At 45.9% G+C, this 16342-nt stretch overlaps 1 protein-coding gene and 1 pseudogene across 1 annotated transcript in view; one reads left to right on the top strand and one right to left on the bottom strand.

Moving 5' to 3' along the window:
- The window catches only part of LOC124792827 (protein PRY1-like), a 542115-nt gene that overhangs the window by 56160 nt on the left and 469613 nt on the right, over positions 1-16342 (top strand). The gene's annotated exons all lie outside the window — the stretch shown is intronic.
- On the bottom strand, positions 7907-8024 carry LOC124722265 (annotated as a pseudogene).

Genomic DNA, 16342 nt, shown 5'->3' with positions numbered 1-16342 from the left:
TTCTCAAAGGATATTTTTGGCTCAGAACCGGCGGTTTGGCCAATAGGTGGTGAAAGTTCGCGAACCTCTTGTCGACCCCTGTTCATTAGGCTAGGTATTCTGACATTGGCCCCTCAATATATGTACAGTCTTTGCTGTCGTTTCTTGTTAACAATATCAGTTTATTCCCAAGAATTAGCAGCTTTCACTCAGTTAATACCAGGCATAAATCCAATCTGCATTTGGATCACAGTTCCTTGACTCTTGTGCAGAAATGTGTGTAGTATAATACTGCATCCATTTTCAATAAGCTACCACAAGAATTCGGAAATATTAGTGGTAATACACGCGCTTTCAAATCGAAACTGAAGAGTTTCCTGATGGGTCACTCCTTCTATTCTGTCGAATTCCTTGAAAAATTAAGCCGATTCCCGTGTCACATTGTTGATTGCGTTTACATAAACTTACGGCTTGTCTTTTTTGGTCTTATAAACATTTTATTTTATCTGTTATCACTTTTATGCTGCAATTTGATGTACTGACACGTTCCATGACGTTGGAGATTTACTCCTCAATTTGGTTCTACGGCACTAGAAGCGTAAAATAAAAAATGTGTCAGTTTGTCAGTGCACCTGACGACGGCGATATGTCTGATCGCCGAAATATTGTGGCCGTTGGACACTAAGAACCGGCAATACACCCGCAGTTTATCGCTACTAGCGCCCAGCTGTTGCGGAGGACTGTTGTACACGTTTATTGTAAACTGCTGAACACTTTTTGAATAGTACGTAGAGAAACACAAACTATTAAACCATTGCTCCCCTGTCTCGTTTTCACTTCAAGGATGCTGCTTTTCATTTTGAGCACAAACCTTTACCAGTCCTTAAAACACTCCCTCCGCAATAAACCTAAGAAGATTGTTTAGTTGCAATAGCATGAACATTCTTCCATTACAACCTACACACCATACGGCGCACAGTCATACTCTTATAGACGTAATCGCAACGAAACAGACTGACAAAGTAAGAGATGTTGGTCAAACATCGGCCCCTGGCCTCTCAGCACATGATGTAATATTCCTGGCCTACTCTGTGCAGCCCCCAACGATCAAATCGCGTTACATAACTTGTAGGAACATGAAACGTATTGACCTTGACGCTCTAATAGCCGATTGCTCAGAAATCTCATGGCATCAAATAATCAGAGAACCTACAATCGATGGCAAAATTAATGAACTTGGTGATAAACTCACTGCCCTCTATGACAAACATGCACCTGTGCGCACAATCCGTGTAAGAAAATCTCCTGCTCCATGGCTGACAGCTGAATTACGTCAAATGATGACTAATACGGATGCTGCCCACAGGCGTTTCAAGGCAGATCCGAAACCCGAGCGTTTCGAAGAATACAGAAAGCTACGGAACAGAGTGAAACAGTGCATTCGCAATGCTAAAATCAGGCACGCTCGCTCCCTTGTATGCAGCGATCTGACGCCCACGACTCTATGGAAGAATCTCCGTAGCTTGGGGGTCGGAAAGGCAAAATCGGAAACTACTTTTCATGTGTCAGCTAACGAATTAAATGAATTCTTCTCTGCACCTCTGAATACCAGCACGGCTGATAATTACCGTCCACAAGAATCCCCAAACGGGATAACTAACAACGATAGCTTCCATCTAAAACATGTAACAACAAATACGGCAAGAAAAGCAATAATGAGAATCTCTTCTGATGCAATAGGCAACGACAGTATCGGTATAACCATGATTAAGAATGTTGCCGATATCTTAGTACCTGTCTTAACTGACATATTTAATTTTTCCTTCGTGAACGGAATATACCCCACTGTATGGAAAAGAAGCATAATTCGACCCATCCCTAAGATCGAAAACCCGCAACTGCCTAGTGATTACCGACGAATTAGCATACTGCCTGCTGTTTCCAAAGCACTCGAATATATTGTTCATGACCAAATCACTGAACACTTGCATGAATTCAGCCTATATGACAAATTTCAATCCGGTTTCCGTAAACATCACAGCACAAACACTGCTCTAATTAAAGTAACAGATGACCTGAAATGTGCCATCGACAGTCGAAAGGCAATAATATTGACGCTACTGGACTTCAGCAAAGCTTTTGACACTGTTAACTTTGACATATTGCTCAGAAAAATGCAACAGCTTAATTTCTCTGATAGTGCAATGAGATGGTTTGAAAGCTACATAAAAGACAGACAGCAATGTGTTGTCTGCGTAAATGAAAAATCTTCCTGGAAACAGGTTTCCTCGGGAGTGCCACAAGGATCAGTCTTAGGACCACTTTTGTTTTCTTTATATGTCAACGATATTTCGTCGGTTCTGTCCTCCTGTAAATATCATTTCTATGCCGACGACCTCCAGCTCTACCTAAGCGTCAGACCTGAAGACGTAAACACTGCAATCGCTCAGATGAATGATGATCTGTCTTCGGTAGTGACATGGGCGAAAAGCCTGGGGCTTAAACTAAATGCAAAAAAGACGCAAGTAATCTTAATAGCCCATCAGAAATTAATAAGTTCAGATTTCCGCGAACGGCTACCTCCTATTGTACTCGATGGTACTCCAATACCATATCAGAAAACAGTGAAGAACTTGGGTGTAACTTTGGATGAGCATCTCAACTGGGCGGAGAATACAGTCGCAGTGTGCCGAAAGACGTCTGCTTGTCTCTATGCTCTCAAAAAGTTTCAGAACATATTTCCACAGGACTTGAAACGCCAGCTCGTGCAAGCACTCGTTCTACCGAACCTCCACTATTGTGATGTGATTCAACAAGGCACGAGTAGTGAAAACAAAAGACGGCTAGAGCTAACCATGAATGCCTGTGTGCGTTACACCTGCAACATTCGCCGATATGATCATGTTAGTGCTTCATACGCCGAGCTAAAGTGGTTGCGGCCGGACAAATTGCGTGACTACCACACTCTATGTCTACTTCACCGACTCTTCGTCGCGCAAGCACCCCAGTACCTTGCTTCAGAGATTAAAAACCTGTCATGCCATCATAATCGAAACACGAGGTCATTCTTATTTGGTATCCTAACTGTGCCCACTCACAAAACAAAAACTTTTGCAAACTCCTTCTCAGTTGCCGCTGTCCGCCTCTGGAACAAACTGCCCCTTACCTTGCGCAAAATTCAATCTCCTGCTGCTTTTAAGAAGAAGTTGAAGCATTTCCTACTATCATCCTCATAAAGTTCTCCACAAAATTAATGTACCAGGCCAATCCTCTCATCTGTCAAATAGCAAAGCTAGCGTCTTCTATCTTGCTCCTGAGATGCCTTCCCCTTCATCTATCTCTATTAGCCAGGCAATCTTCTTTTCCTTTATATTTCCTTAATTATGTTTCATCATGTCTATTCTTCTCCTCCCTTCACCATGAGTCTCCCTCATACTCCCTGCTGCCAGCACTCCTATCTAAAATTTCTCTCTTCAATAATGTCTAATTATAACAGTACTTATGATCTACGAATATAAACTCTATATGTATGTATTTTTCCAGGTGTACCTTTCTAATTGTTTATTTCACTTTTCGTACTAGATGTAGTTTAAGATGCCTACTAAAACGTATGAATGTAAAATAAGTAGAATGCCTGGTTAGATGTAAGAGAGGGCCTGATGGCCCTAATCTTGCCAGGTTAAATAAATAAATACATAAATAAATAAAACACTGTCAACCAGCCATTACCAGTACTAAAAATATCATTGTTACTGATATTGAAAAATTAAATACACATCCTACCAGAACAGAGGGTGCATCAAGCATAGAAGAAGAAGCAACTCCTTTAAGTTTATTTTTAGCGACTCCGACTCCCGTGTCATTTTACCCTGTTGATGTTCTCATTAGTCTTGAATACTGGCAGTGCCCCTCATCGTCTACGTCGTAATAAAAAAACAAAAACACAGAAACCAAAACCTTCTGTCCTCGTATTGTTCAACTTTGCCATACTCATTACTGTTTGAAATTGTTGCTGCCCACCGACTTCTTCGGTAGCTTAAACGGCAGGTCACTGACCGTCCTTTCAGTACTGCGTTGTATGCAGACGAGATAAACTACGCAGTAGTCGCCTGATACAGACATGCGCGTCGCATTACCTTGCGATTTCACCAGAAAAAGGTTTCGTGCTTGTATAACATGACTACAGCTTGAATAACACAACACTAAAACCTATTTAGTGGAGAATCTGCGTTTCAGGCAAAACTTCTCCAAGCCTTCACAGAAAAAGGAGCTAGTAAATTGTGACTTTGTTACCACAGCATTATGTCTCACTCAGTGATCGCTGCCAAAATTCGAGGCAATATACAGTAATCTCGTGTGGGCCAAGTGGCAGCGTAGAGCTTTGCTGCGGTTTCTTAAGCTGACAGCTGACTGACGCAAGACGCATAGCCAATGCTTCCGAATCTACGTTATGGAACGCAATATCCCGTTGAAAGCAAGAGAGTCTTAGAAGCCGTATTAAGCACAGTGGCCGGCCTACTTATTAAGGAATTTGGCTTTAACGACAAAGAAAAGAAAGATGAAAGTTATTAGGAGCAGTAGAAAGAGAAAAGTAACATGCAATAAATCTGTAGCAGGGATAGGGTTAGCTGTGTTTTTTAACTGTCGAAGGGGACCAACTACAGTTGCAGTGAGTGAGCTGTTGGAACAGCTATAGATCCCGTATCAGTCTCCGGTTCCGCCCTACCAGATACATGGAGAAGTCGCTGAATAACAAAACGATTTAAAGGACAGCCGAATCCGTGTGCGCGCTGTCCGCACGTACAGCTGTTTGCCTTGTGTTAGCTGGTGCACGCTGCAAATTGCCCGCTCCGTTACGTAAATGTCTCGCGCCGGATGTGAGCAGGCGGACCCAATTCTGCAGGCTGTCCCACAAAGCAGTCCGCACGGCAGTGATCGGCCGCCGTCCCAGCAGCTGGAATAACCGCGTCTCAAAGACTCACTTCCAGGAATTGGAAACTGCACAGCTACAGCCTTTCAAATCCGCTGGCTTCCGCGACACTAACGGAATCGACTGATTGCCAGAAGTATTGTGTGTTTCACGTAAAGTGGCCACCCCAAAATACTTCACAAACTTTTTTTTATCCTTTAGGAAAGGTTTGTGAAACGCTGCGACTATAAAATTAGTGAGTTTGTTTATAAAATAAATTCTGCTCCCGTTGGTCGCAATTCTCTCTTATTTATTTGCTGCGCGATTTTGTTGTACGATTTTTTGCACGATACGTTTCGCTAAATCGTTCCCATTTTCAAGGCTAATTTTTCCGTGTGTTATGGCATTTAGACTTGGTGTTTACGATGTGTGAGGAGCTGCAGTATTCTGTTGCCTTAATGTAATATTTACAAACAGGCGCAGCTTCGTGGTTAATGATGGATCTTCATGGAGACGTTGCAAAAAAGTTTACTTGCAGTTTTTCCATTAGTCGACTTACGCAGAAACGCACGTCCAGGATGCGGCAAAAAGACCTGTATTTCAAAAAGTAGTTGCAAATAAACAAAAAAGAAACAGAGCAAATACTTTTATTTGTGAACAACATATATTGTGGCATTTTTATTAGTTTGTTTTAAAATTTATGTCCGGTAAATGAAGTAGTCCATTATTAACACATTGACGAAGTCTTTTCCTGAAGTTGTCCGTAGTTCTTCATGTCATTATCTGTGGAATGACAGCGACTTCCTGGGTGATTGCCTTCTTACGTGCTTGCACAGTTACGGGGTGATGTTTGTACACTTGAGCCTCTATGTTTCCCCAAAGAAAAAAAAACCACAAGCAAATAATTCGCGTCAACTTGGGGGCGAGCCGTTGTCTCCTCACGAAGAGAGAAAACATCCAAGAAACAACGCTCTCAAAATTCATAGAGAACGCCGGGAAGTGTGACCTGTGGCTCTGTATTGTTGCAAACACACTTCTGCCTCTTCATGGTCTCTAACAAACTGATTTGGCTTAGGTCTTTATCATGCGACAGAAGCAATCAGAATTAACCGTTGCAGTTACGATATCGTCACCGAAAAAGGAGGGACTCCACACACGTAATTTGGCAACGACGCACCTAACTGTCACACGATGGCTGTGAAGTGGTCGTTGGTGAAGTTCCTAAGGGTTTTCTGCTGTCAAGTAGCGGAAATTTTGTTTATTTACAGTATATGACACGTGAAAGTGGGTATCATTAGAAGAAATTAGAACAGAGCCTGGAGGAATGCATTGAAGAATTTCTTCCCACCATAGCTCTGCGAGTTTAAAAAAACTCTCTTCTCTGACTTCATTCTTGGGTAACCATCATTTTGTAGGGTTTTATGTGAGCATCTCTGTGCAAATGGTGCTATCAGACAATATCTAGTCAACAGCATATTTAAGTGCTGAACACTTTGGAGACTGCTCTCATACGCGTCACATTTTTCGGCATTGTTACAGTTCGAGGTCGGCCAATAGATTTTCTTTTCCGTAGAGAATGTGATGCTCTAAAGCTTGCTACCCAAATTCGAATAATTTTTCTATCAGGAACACAATCACGTCCTCCAAGTTTGAACAGAATGCGAAATGTTTGCTAAATGGTAATGACAGAACGACCAATATGAATATACTCCTCCACAAAAAAGACACGATGCTCACCTAGCGAAGCCATTGCGCCTGTTGAAAATTGCACGTACACAGCTATCGATTGATACCTCAACCACATCGGTATCCCCACCACATATCACATGGCGACCTCTCCAACTTCGACGGGTCTTTTTGTCGGACTCTGATGTTCAACATTAAGTCACAAAACTTACAGTGCACGTTACACTGAGTACACCAAACGTTCAGTAACAAAGTCACAAATATATTTTACATATAGCCAACAGAGGAAACGCTATACATCGTCCACAGGCTCTGAGCACTATGGGACTTAACACATGAGGTCATCAGTCCCATAGAACTTAGAACTACTTAAACCTAACTAACCCAAGGACACCACACACATCCATGCCCGAGGCAGGATTCGAACCTGCGACCGTAGCGGTCTCGTGGTTCCAGACTGAAGCGCTTAGAACCGCTCGGCCACAAGGGCCGGCGAATATAGATCAACTCCAGTTGAGGTTACTGGGTGAAAAGCGGGATAAATGAAAGGACGAAATACTCTTCATTCCACGAGGAACTCTTCAGAGGAAATACTGAAGAGTATACTTCTAATGCAACCAGGTTTCATAAAATTACAGTAACAGAATTTTAACAATACCGGGTTAACGCCTGCTCTAGACTTCTCGAAGCGCAACGATCTTAAACTATACCCATCCATGTTGCCACTGTGTAGCGCTCCATTACTTAACAATGAAACTCAGAATCTCTCTGTGAAACGACGCAGAAGCGAGTAGAAGTCACTTACGTAACTAATTTCCTAGTACTGTGGTGCAGGGCTTCCAATGTGTACTGGGACTTGTAATCTATGCCCTCCTTCCTACTTCCATCTGCTGTCCACATTAAAGCCTTTTATGAAGATCTGAGAGGAACGAAGATTACAATAAACTTTCTAGTTTACTTAGCTTGTCATGTCGAGCTGGCTCCAGTTCTTCTTGTCTACGCGTCTTATTCTCGAACCTTAAATTGTCACATCAGGTCCTCACGGTTGGTTTGAACTAAATAAATCTGAAGATTGTTATTAGCAGCATTTTTTTCACGTAAATATATTTTCTCACATTTTAGTATATCGTACACTCCGTCTTCAGTCCACGAGTGGCCTACCGGGACCATCCGACCGCCGAGTCATCCTCAGTTGAGGATGCGGATAGGAGGGGCATGGGGTCAGCACACCACTCTCCTGTTCGTTATGATGGTATTCTTGACCGAAGCCGCTACTATTCGGTCGAGTAGCTCCCCAATTGGCATCACGAGGCTGAGAGCACCCCAAAAAAATGGCAACAGCGCAAGGCGGCCTGGATGGTCACCCATCCAAGTGCCGACCACGCCCGACAGCGCTTAACTTTGGTGATCTCACGGGAGCCAGTGTATCCACTGCGGCAAGGCCGTTGCCAGTATATCATACAGTATTTTGATTTTTCAGATTAACAAAGCCGAAATGACTTTGTTCGCATATCAGAGGCATGCCTACGTCTCTCACATTCTGCGTAAATAACAATATTCCAGAGGTTTTACAATTTTTCTTAATAAATAAATTTCTGCTACCTTTAATTTTCATTATTATTTCATAAATGAATCCAGAAATAAACATAGTAAACAATGCAGGATTGCGTAATTAATAATAGAAATTTTAAGTGGGCCAATGACTCGTAATTTCAAATGTTTCTAAAAAAAATTGACTGTACAATCAGAACTGATTCTGTCTCGGTGCCAGTGATGGCCGTGTTGTTTAGAAGGAAGCCAGCCAGGGCCTGCAACCAACCTCTCCGCGGCAAAGACACAGTGGATCTACACCGTTGAGTTACGGCCTCGGGTGAGATTTCGTACGACAGCACGAGCACTCTTATGGTTATTCCACGCAGCCTGACTGCAAATTTGTATGCTAATGGAGTAGTCGACCAACTAGATAACGCTCGCCCACATACCACTTCTGTAACCCAAAACGCTCGGCAGAGTGTCGACGTGTTGCGTTGCCCCCCTCGGTCACTATATCTGTCTCCAATCGTGCACATATGGGACATCATAGGATGACAACTCCAGCGTCATCCACAACCAGTATTAACCACCAAGTATTGACCGGACAGATGCAACATTCGTGGAACCCCGTGGCACAAACTGACATCCGGCACCTGTACAACACAACGCATGCACGTTTGCATTCAACATTTTGGCGGTTACACAGGTTATTAATGTACCAGCATTTCACATTTTGCAGTGACTTATCTGGAGCTTACTCTAACTTTTCGTTTTGCAATATTAATCACTCAAATACATTACCTGGACAGTCCGCGCCCGGTAGCTGAATGGTCAGCGTGACGGATTGTCAATCCTCTGGGCCCGGCTGGCTGCCCGCCTGGAAAACACGTGTGCCGCAGACTATTGTGCGTCCCAGGTAGAAGAGGATTTCCCGGCCGCCCCGCCGTCGCCGGCCGGCCACGAGAACAACCCCGCACCGCGCCCGCCCCCTGAGGTGGACGCCGAGCTGCAGCTTCTTCGCCTTGGCAAGCATAAAACTTTCTACCTTTAACGTTTAAAAATCGGAAAATCATGCGCTCAGTCGTGAAGACACGATCCAGTGCACATTTGATAGGAATTTGGAGAAGCCGACTGCTTTAGACATCCACAATTGGAAAATTGATGACGTAAAAGTGCCGATAGTGGACATTCTCGGAATGCAGTTGGACTTTATTCTGTACGCTCTGTTTATAAAAATAGGAAATCCCGCAGAAATTGACAGATTGTTGAATACCAATGGGGGAACCTGGAAATTTAAACACAGGGATGGGTCAGTAAGCAACGTTCATATGCAGCCTTCTGGCTACGGGATCCGTAAAGTCAAAATCTACAATTTACCGTTTGAAGTACCGGACGAGGAAATCATTAAGAGCTGTAGGCTTTATGGGAATGTTTTTGGACTAACAAGAGAAAAATGGGGGAGTGCTTACCGAATACCGGTGGACTCGGGCGTCCGAACGGTAAAAATGGACCTCAGAAAACATATCCCGTCTTTCATTAACGTTTGTTCAAATGGTTCAAATGGATCTGAGCACTATGGGACTTAACATCTGAGGTCATCAGTCCCCTAGAACTTAGAACTACTTAAACCTAACTAACCTAAGGACAGAAAATTGTTAAGGCTTTCGTGGCCACTTGTTGACAAACTGCCTATTGGCTTTTGTCTCGGGTTCTTCGGCCGACGTTCATCTAATGATTTTTCTGACGTTTCGCCACCACGAGTGGCTGGCATTGTCAAAGTTTCATCCCCCATTGCCGATGGTGAACTGGAGCCGAGCTCGCGGCCGCAGACTATATGTACCTGGCGCGCCAACGTCCGAGGGCTTCTCCGCGGTCATTTCCGGTGCGGTTCTCCTCTTGCTGCCTGCGACGGTCGTTCGCTGCAGTACGGGAAGCCAGGATCCGTTTACCTTAAGGCTTTCCTCTTTCTTGTTGAAACTGTTCGCGTGTTTTTGGATTTCTACAGCTTCTCTGAACGAGCACGTGTGATAGTGCTTCTCTACAGCCAGAACTTCCGTGTCGGCGAATTTTATTACGTGGTCGGTCTCATTCAGTGCGTGCTCTACCACGGCCGATTTCTCCACCTGCCCCAACCTGCAATGTCGCTTATGCTCTTTGATCCTGGTGTTAATTGATCGTTCAGTCATTCCGACATAAACTTTTCCGCATGTGCATGGTATACGGTATATTCCCGACATTGCAAGTGGGTCTCTTTTCTCCTTCGCCGATCTAAGACACTCTTTGATCTTCCTTGTCGGTTTGAAAATCGTCTTTACGCCATGTTTGCGCAATATACGGCCGATTCTGTCCGTCACTCTGGGAATGTATGGCAGAAAGGCCGTACCCGACAGAGTGACGGACAGAATCGGCCGTATATTGCGCAAACATGGCGTAAAGACGATTTTCAAACCGACAAGGAAGATCAAAGAGTGTCTTAGATCGGCGAAGGAGAAAAGAGACCCACTTGCAATGTCGGGAATATACCGTATACCATGCACATGCGGAAAAGTTTGTGTCGGAATGACTGAACGATTAATTAACACCAGGATCAAAGAGCATAAGCGACATTGCAGGTTGGGGCAGGTGGAGAAATCGGCCGTGGTAGAGCACGCACTGAATGAGACCGACCACGTAATAAAATTCGCCGACACGGAAGTTCTGGCTGTAGAGAAGCACTATCACACGCGCTCGTTCAGAGAAGCTGTAGAAATCCAAAAACACGCGAACAGTTTCAACAAGAAAGAGGAAAGCCTTAAGGTAAACGGATCCTGGCTTCCCGTACTGCAGCGAACGACCGTCGCAGGCAGCAAGAGGAGAACCGCACCGGAAATGACCGCGGAGAAGCCCTCGGACGTTGGCGCGCCAGGTACATATAGTCTGCGGCCGCGAGCTCGGCTCCAGTTCACCATCGGCAATGGGGGGTGAAACTTTGACAATGCCAGCCACTCGTGCTGGCGAAACGTCAGAAAAATCATTAGATAAACGTCGGCCGAAGAACCCGAGACAGAAGCCAATAGGCAGTTTGTTAACCTAAGGACATCACACACATCCATGCCCGAGGCAGGATTCGAACCTGCGACCGTAGCGGTCGCGCTGTTCAAGACTGTAGCGCGTAGAACCGCTCGGCCTCTCCGGCCGGCAACGTTGGCCAGAGTGGCCGTGCGGTTCTGGGCGCTGCAGTCTGGAGCCGGGCGACCGCTACGGTCGCAGGTTCGAATCCTGCCTCGGGCATGGATGTGCGTGATGTCCTTAGGTTGGTTAGGTTTAATTAGTTCTAAGTTCTAGGCGACTGATGACCTGAGAAGTTAAGTCGCATAGTGCTCAGAGCCATTTTGAACCGGCAACGTTTGTGGGCACAGGGGTTTCGTTTCGTGTACCGGACAACCGCAGACCTGCTTCATATGTCACGCTACAGGACATATGAGAAATGAATGGCCGCGGAAAAGACCACTACAGCTGCCCAGAGAAGATACGTACGCTGGGAGAGCACAGAATCTCGCTGCCGAATTTCCCCCGATTAGGGACGCGGACGCGTCACAGCAGAGACAGCGGCAGGAGAACGCGGGCAGCGGCAGCCCAGCCGGGGCGGAGACAACGGCGGCGGCCGCGCGGCCCTCCCCCTCGGGCGAGGGTGAACCGACCCCCGCTACGGGCCATCCGGCAGGGAACGCAGACAAAGGCAGATTAGCGACGCCGGCACGGACGAGGCGGAGCAGCAAGGTCAGCCGATGACCGAGCGCGCGCCACAACAACAGGTGCAGGAGGAACTAAAAGAGAAGCAGGCCACCCAAAATTTGCAAATCGACGCGACGACGGCCGCGGGCGGGACCGCCGTCCCCACCGTGGAGCAGACGCGCGAGCAGTGGATAAAGGAGAAAAGTAACCACCTGAGAAAGGTGTTAAAGCTCAACCAAAACGACTATGTCACCGCAAAGTCCTCCACCAGGGGAAGCAGTGACAAACCGAAAAAACAACAAAATACAGACGATGAACAGACACAAACGACGAAAATGGTAAACAAACCGGTAAAGGAAAACAAGAAAAGACGCAGCTCCAACTCGTCACAGGACCGAAGAGAAAATAGCCAGAGAGATATCCACATGGACACAGACTACAGCACCAACTGATATACTAAATGAGGAGGCAGTCAAATACAATCTATAAAGTTGTCACAGTTAACATAAATAAAATGAGCACTCCTTTAAAAATTCGAGCCCTCGCGGACTTCCTACGCCAGAGAGGAACGGACGTTGCACTATTGCAAGAAGTGGTTACGACTAAAATAAACCAGATACCAGGATATGCGACAGTCACAAATATAGACCCAGAATCCCAATGCGGTACGGCAATAATGGTACGGAACGGGATCGACTTTGGCGGCACTAAAATGTTGTCAAGCGGCGCTAAACATAGAAGAGACGCTCTTTATCAACATATACGCACCGTCTGGCACAGACAACAAGCGAGCAAGAAGCACCTTCTATAATGAAGAACTAGCCGAACTGCTGATACAGAACAATAACAACATCATTATTGGAGGAGACTGTAACTGTGTCGCCGCAGCTGAAGACCAAATACCCGTACCAAACATATGCCCAGAACTGCAAGAACTGATCCGACGACTGAAAATAGAAGATTCGTGGCGCCTTCTCCATCCAACACACACTGAATTTACATACCACCACAAAAATGGTAAAAGCAGACTGGACCGTATACATGTCAGCAGAGCAGCAACTAAAAATGTAGCGCACGTCGAAGTCTATCCTGTCATCTTTTCGGACCACTGCAGCTACGAATGCAGGCTGCATCTCCAGAAAGGAAAGACCGTGGGCACAAGAAGCACGTGGAAGCTAAATACGGAACACCTGCAGGACGCGGAACTGCGCAAGGAAATAGCGGAATCGTGGCAAGAATGCCTGGCGCAGCGCGCACGCTACCGCAGCACGTCCAAGTGGTGGCTGGCAAGAGCGAAGCCAACAATGCTCAGCCTGTTGATAAAATAACAGCACGGAAAAGTCATTCTGGAGGCGAACCACGGCCGAGTTCTACCATCGGTGCCTGAAAGACGCACTCGACGCACCAGCAGACGACCAGCAATACCTGCCGAGAGTAAGGAGAATCAAGGCAAAACTCCTTCAAATAAAGAAACAGCAAATATGAGGCGTCCTCACCAGAAGCAAAACATATGGCGAGGTGGATGAAGAGCCACTCACCATGCACCACCTAAATAGGGAAAGGGAGAGAGCCGCAGGAAAGTGCGTAAGTGAGCTTCAGGACAGGCAGGGAAAGACGCTCACGACAGAAACGGAATTAACAAAACACATCGAGGACTATTTCCGAGACACGTTCCGTCGAGAAGCGACAGACGACCGCGGCGACTGCTGAAATTCTCCAGCAGACGAGGAGCGTGCTCACAGATGCAGACAGAGCGTTGCTGACAGAAAATGTCGACGTGCATGACATCAAAGAAACGATGAAGACCAGCGCCAGAGGAAGAGCACCCGGCGCCGACGGCATACCGCTCGAGTTCTACTACGCATATTGGGACGTGCTAGGAGTGCAATTCACGGCGATGGTGAACGAGATACTCGATGGGGCGGAAATTCCACCTGGGCTGACCGAAGGGACCATAACCCTCATCCCTAAGAAGAGAGCCGCCCGCCGCATTGAAGAGTTTCGTCCGATTACGCTCCACAACGCCGACTATAAAATAAGAGCGAAATGCATCGCAAACAACCTGAAATCGGCGATGAGGATAGTCATCAGTCCGTGGAAAACATGTGCGGTACCAGGGTAAAATATATTTGACGCCACATGCACCTACAGGGACATAATAGCACAGGCAGCCACCACCAGAAGCGCAGGTGCCACAATTTCGGTGGATTTCAACAAAGCCTTCGACAGGATCGATCACAAATATCTCGTATAGACACTAAACAGACTCGGGTTTGGGCAAAAATTCATCACAATCATCCAGAAGATACTAAGTACTGCGAGATCGACAGTAATAATCAGTAGTTGGAAAACAAAACAGATAAAACTGGACAGATCCGTGAGGCAAGGCTGTCCATTGTCAATGGCTCTGTCCGCTAAAGCACTGGACCCACTGCTGCGGAAACTCACAAATAACATCAGAGGATTATCCGTAGAAGACAAAGCAACAGCATGTATAGCCTACGCTGACGACCTAGGCATCTTTATTGAAGATAGGTAGATATTGGGAGTAGAAACCATCATGAACACATTCCAAAAAGCGTCAGGCGCCCAAACCAACCCCAGAAAAACAGTGCTACTGCCGATAGGGAATCAACAACTCAAACCAGATGGCCAGTGGTACAAAATAGCAGAAAGCCATAAAGTTCTTGGAATATTTGTACAGTCTTGTCCACGTAGAATGGCCGCATACAACTGGAGGGACGTGCTACACACCATAAGAGGTCTCTCGAGACAGCACGCGAACCGGCAACTAACAATCCACCAGAAAACACACCTGATAAACACGACGATCCTGTCGAAAGCATGGTACCTGGCGCAAATCTTAAGCATCCCGACAGAAATTGCGCGAGCACTAACGAGCGCAGTGTACTACCTGTTGTGGCGTCGAAATATATTCAAAGTGGCGCAAGCAACGTGCTCGCTGCCAACGAAAGAAGGGGGATTAGATCTAGTTGAAATAAGACCATATGTGCAGCCCTTCTATTAAAACGAACGATCGCCATTCAGGACAAAAACCCTGACAGTGTCACAGCCAAGATAATTGGAAGATACAAGCCCGCATCAGAAGAAGCGCTGGTTGACACGAGGCACTTTCCCTTCAGAATGCGACACGTCAGGCTGCACTACGCCAACAAAACTTACGTTCTGGACACCGTGGCGAACCCCAGCCACAGAACACCGAAGAGAATATACTGGGCCCTCAGGGGGAAGCCGGCAAAAAACAAAATTGAACACAAACTCCGCAAGACAGTTGGAAACAAATATGGGGATACGTCTCGGAAAACGTGTTGCCTAAACATGCGAAGGAGACATGGTACAAAATAGTTAACAGAATGGTACCAACCAACCAAAGACTGCCGGAGATAAAACTCGTCGCAAGTGACAAGTGCGACGTATGTGCCATGACCGACACACTCGAGCACCGATTCACCTACGGGAATGCCATCAACATATGGAAAGCGTGCCAGCAAATGGTGGCCCACATCAACAGAACGGCGCCGGGAAGCATCACAGTGGAAGCAATCACCGCCCCTGACTGCAACCCATTTCCACGACCCAAGCGACTGGCGACTCTCTGGATCCTCGCCATGACGGCACACGCCATCGTAGCGCGGAAGCAGACCGACCAGCTGGCCTTCCTGATGGACCTCTGGGAGGAGAACAAGACGGCCCAGCAGCACAGGCGCTACCGCGAGAACTTCAGAAATTTCCTGCAGATTCCACTGCAGACAGCGATCACCAGAGTCCTCCCCAGCCTGTGACCCTCAGCACCGCCACCAGCCACCTCACCACACTCACCACAAGAATGACGTGTGCAGTGATAGTGAATAAGTGCAACAGAAAACATAAAGTGCTTTCTCCTCTCGCCTCAAATAGTGAAGTATAGTAATATAAGGTATTTCTTCTTAGTGAAATCATTGATACAAAGTGCTTCTCACCGTGCGAGGTGCCGGGGCTAGCAGTGTATTTAACACTAAATTCTTCTAGAATCTACATATGTAAATGATGCTCTAAGCCCCCCCTCCCCCCCCCCTATTCTAACCCCAACTTTTGCTGTTGCACATGGATTAAAAAGAAACGAGAACTGACTGTAATGACCCTGCAAGTGGTGTAGAAAAGAGTTTGGCACCTGCAATAATTTAATTTGACAAATAAGTTAAATAAAGGAAAGTTCCACTAACGTAGTGAGAAATGATAGTGTTGTTCTACCGATTAACAGAATGAAAGTTCTGTCCAAAATAACAATATGATTTATTATGACTAAACTCAAAATAATAAACAAAACACATGAAACATTTACAATACATCCAATTGGCTCAAATTGGATACTCAAATAAATGCTGTGAAGATGAAGTTGTCCCTAAACTAGATTTTGACATTTATGACGAAGTGGTATGTGGAGCCAATTCCTTGCAACTCAAATCTTAAGAGAAACACACAGCCAACCCAACATTAATTGCTGCTACAGTAGTGAGAACT

The sequence above is a fragment of the Schistocerca piceifrons genome, chromosome 1 (assembly GCF_021461385.2).
Source record: "Schistocerca piceifrons isolate TAMUIC-IGC-003096 chromosome 1, iqSchPice1.1, whole genome shotgun sequence".
NCBI classification, from domain to species: domain Eukaryota; kingdom Metazoa; phylum Arthropoda; class Insecta; order Orthoptera; family Acrididae; genus Schistocerca; species Schistocerca piceifrons.
This window is presented reverse-complemented; position numbering and strand designations above follow the sequence as displayed.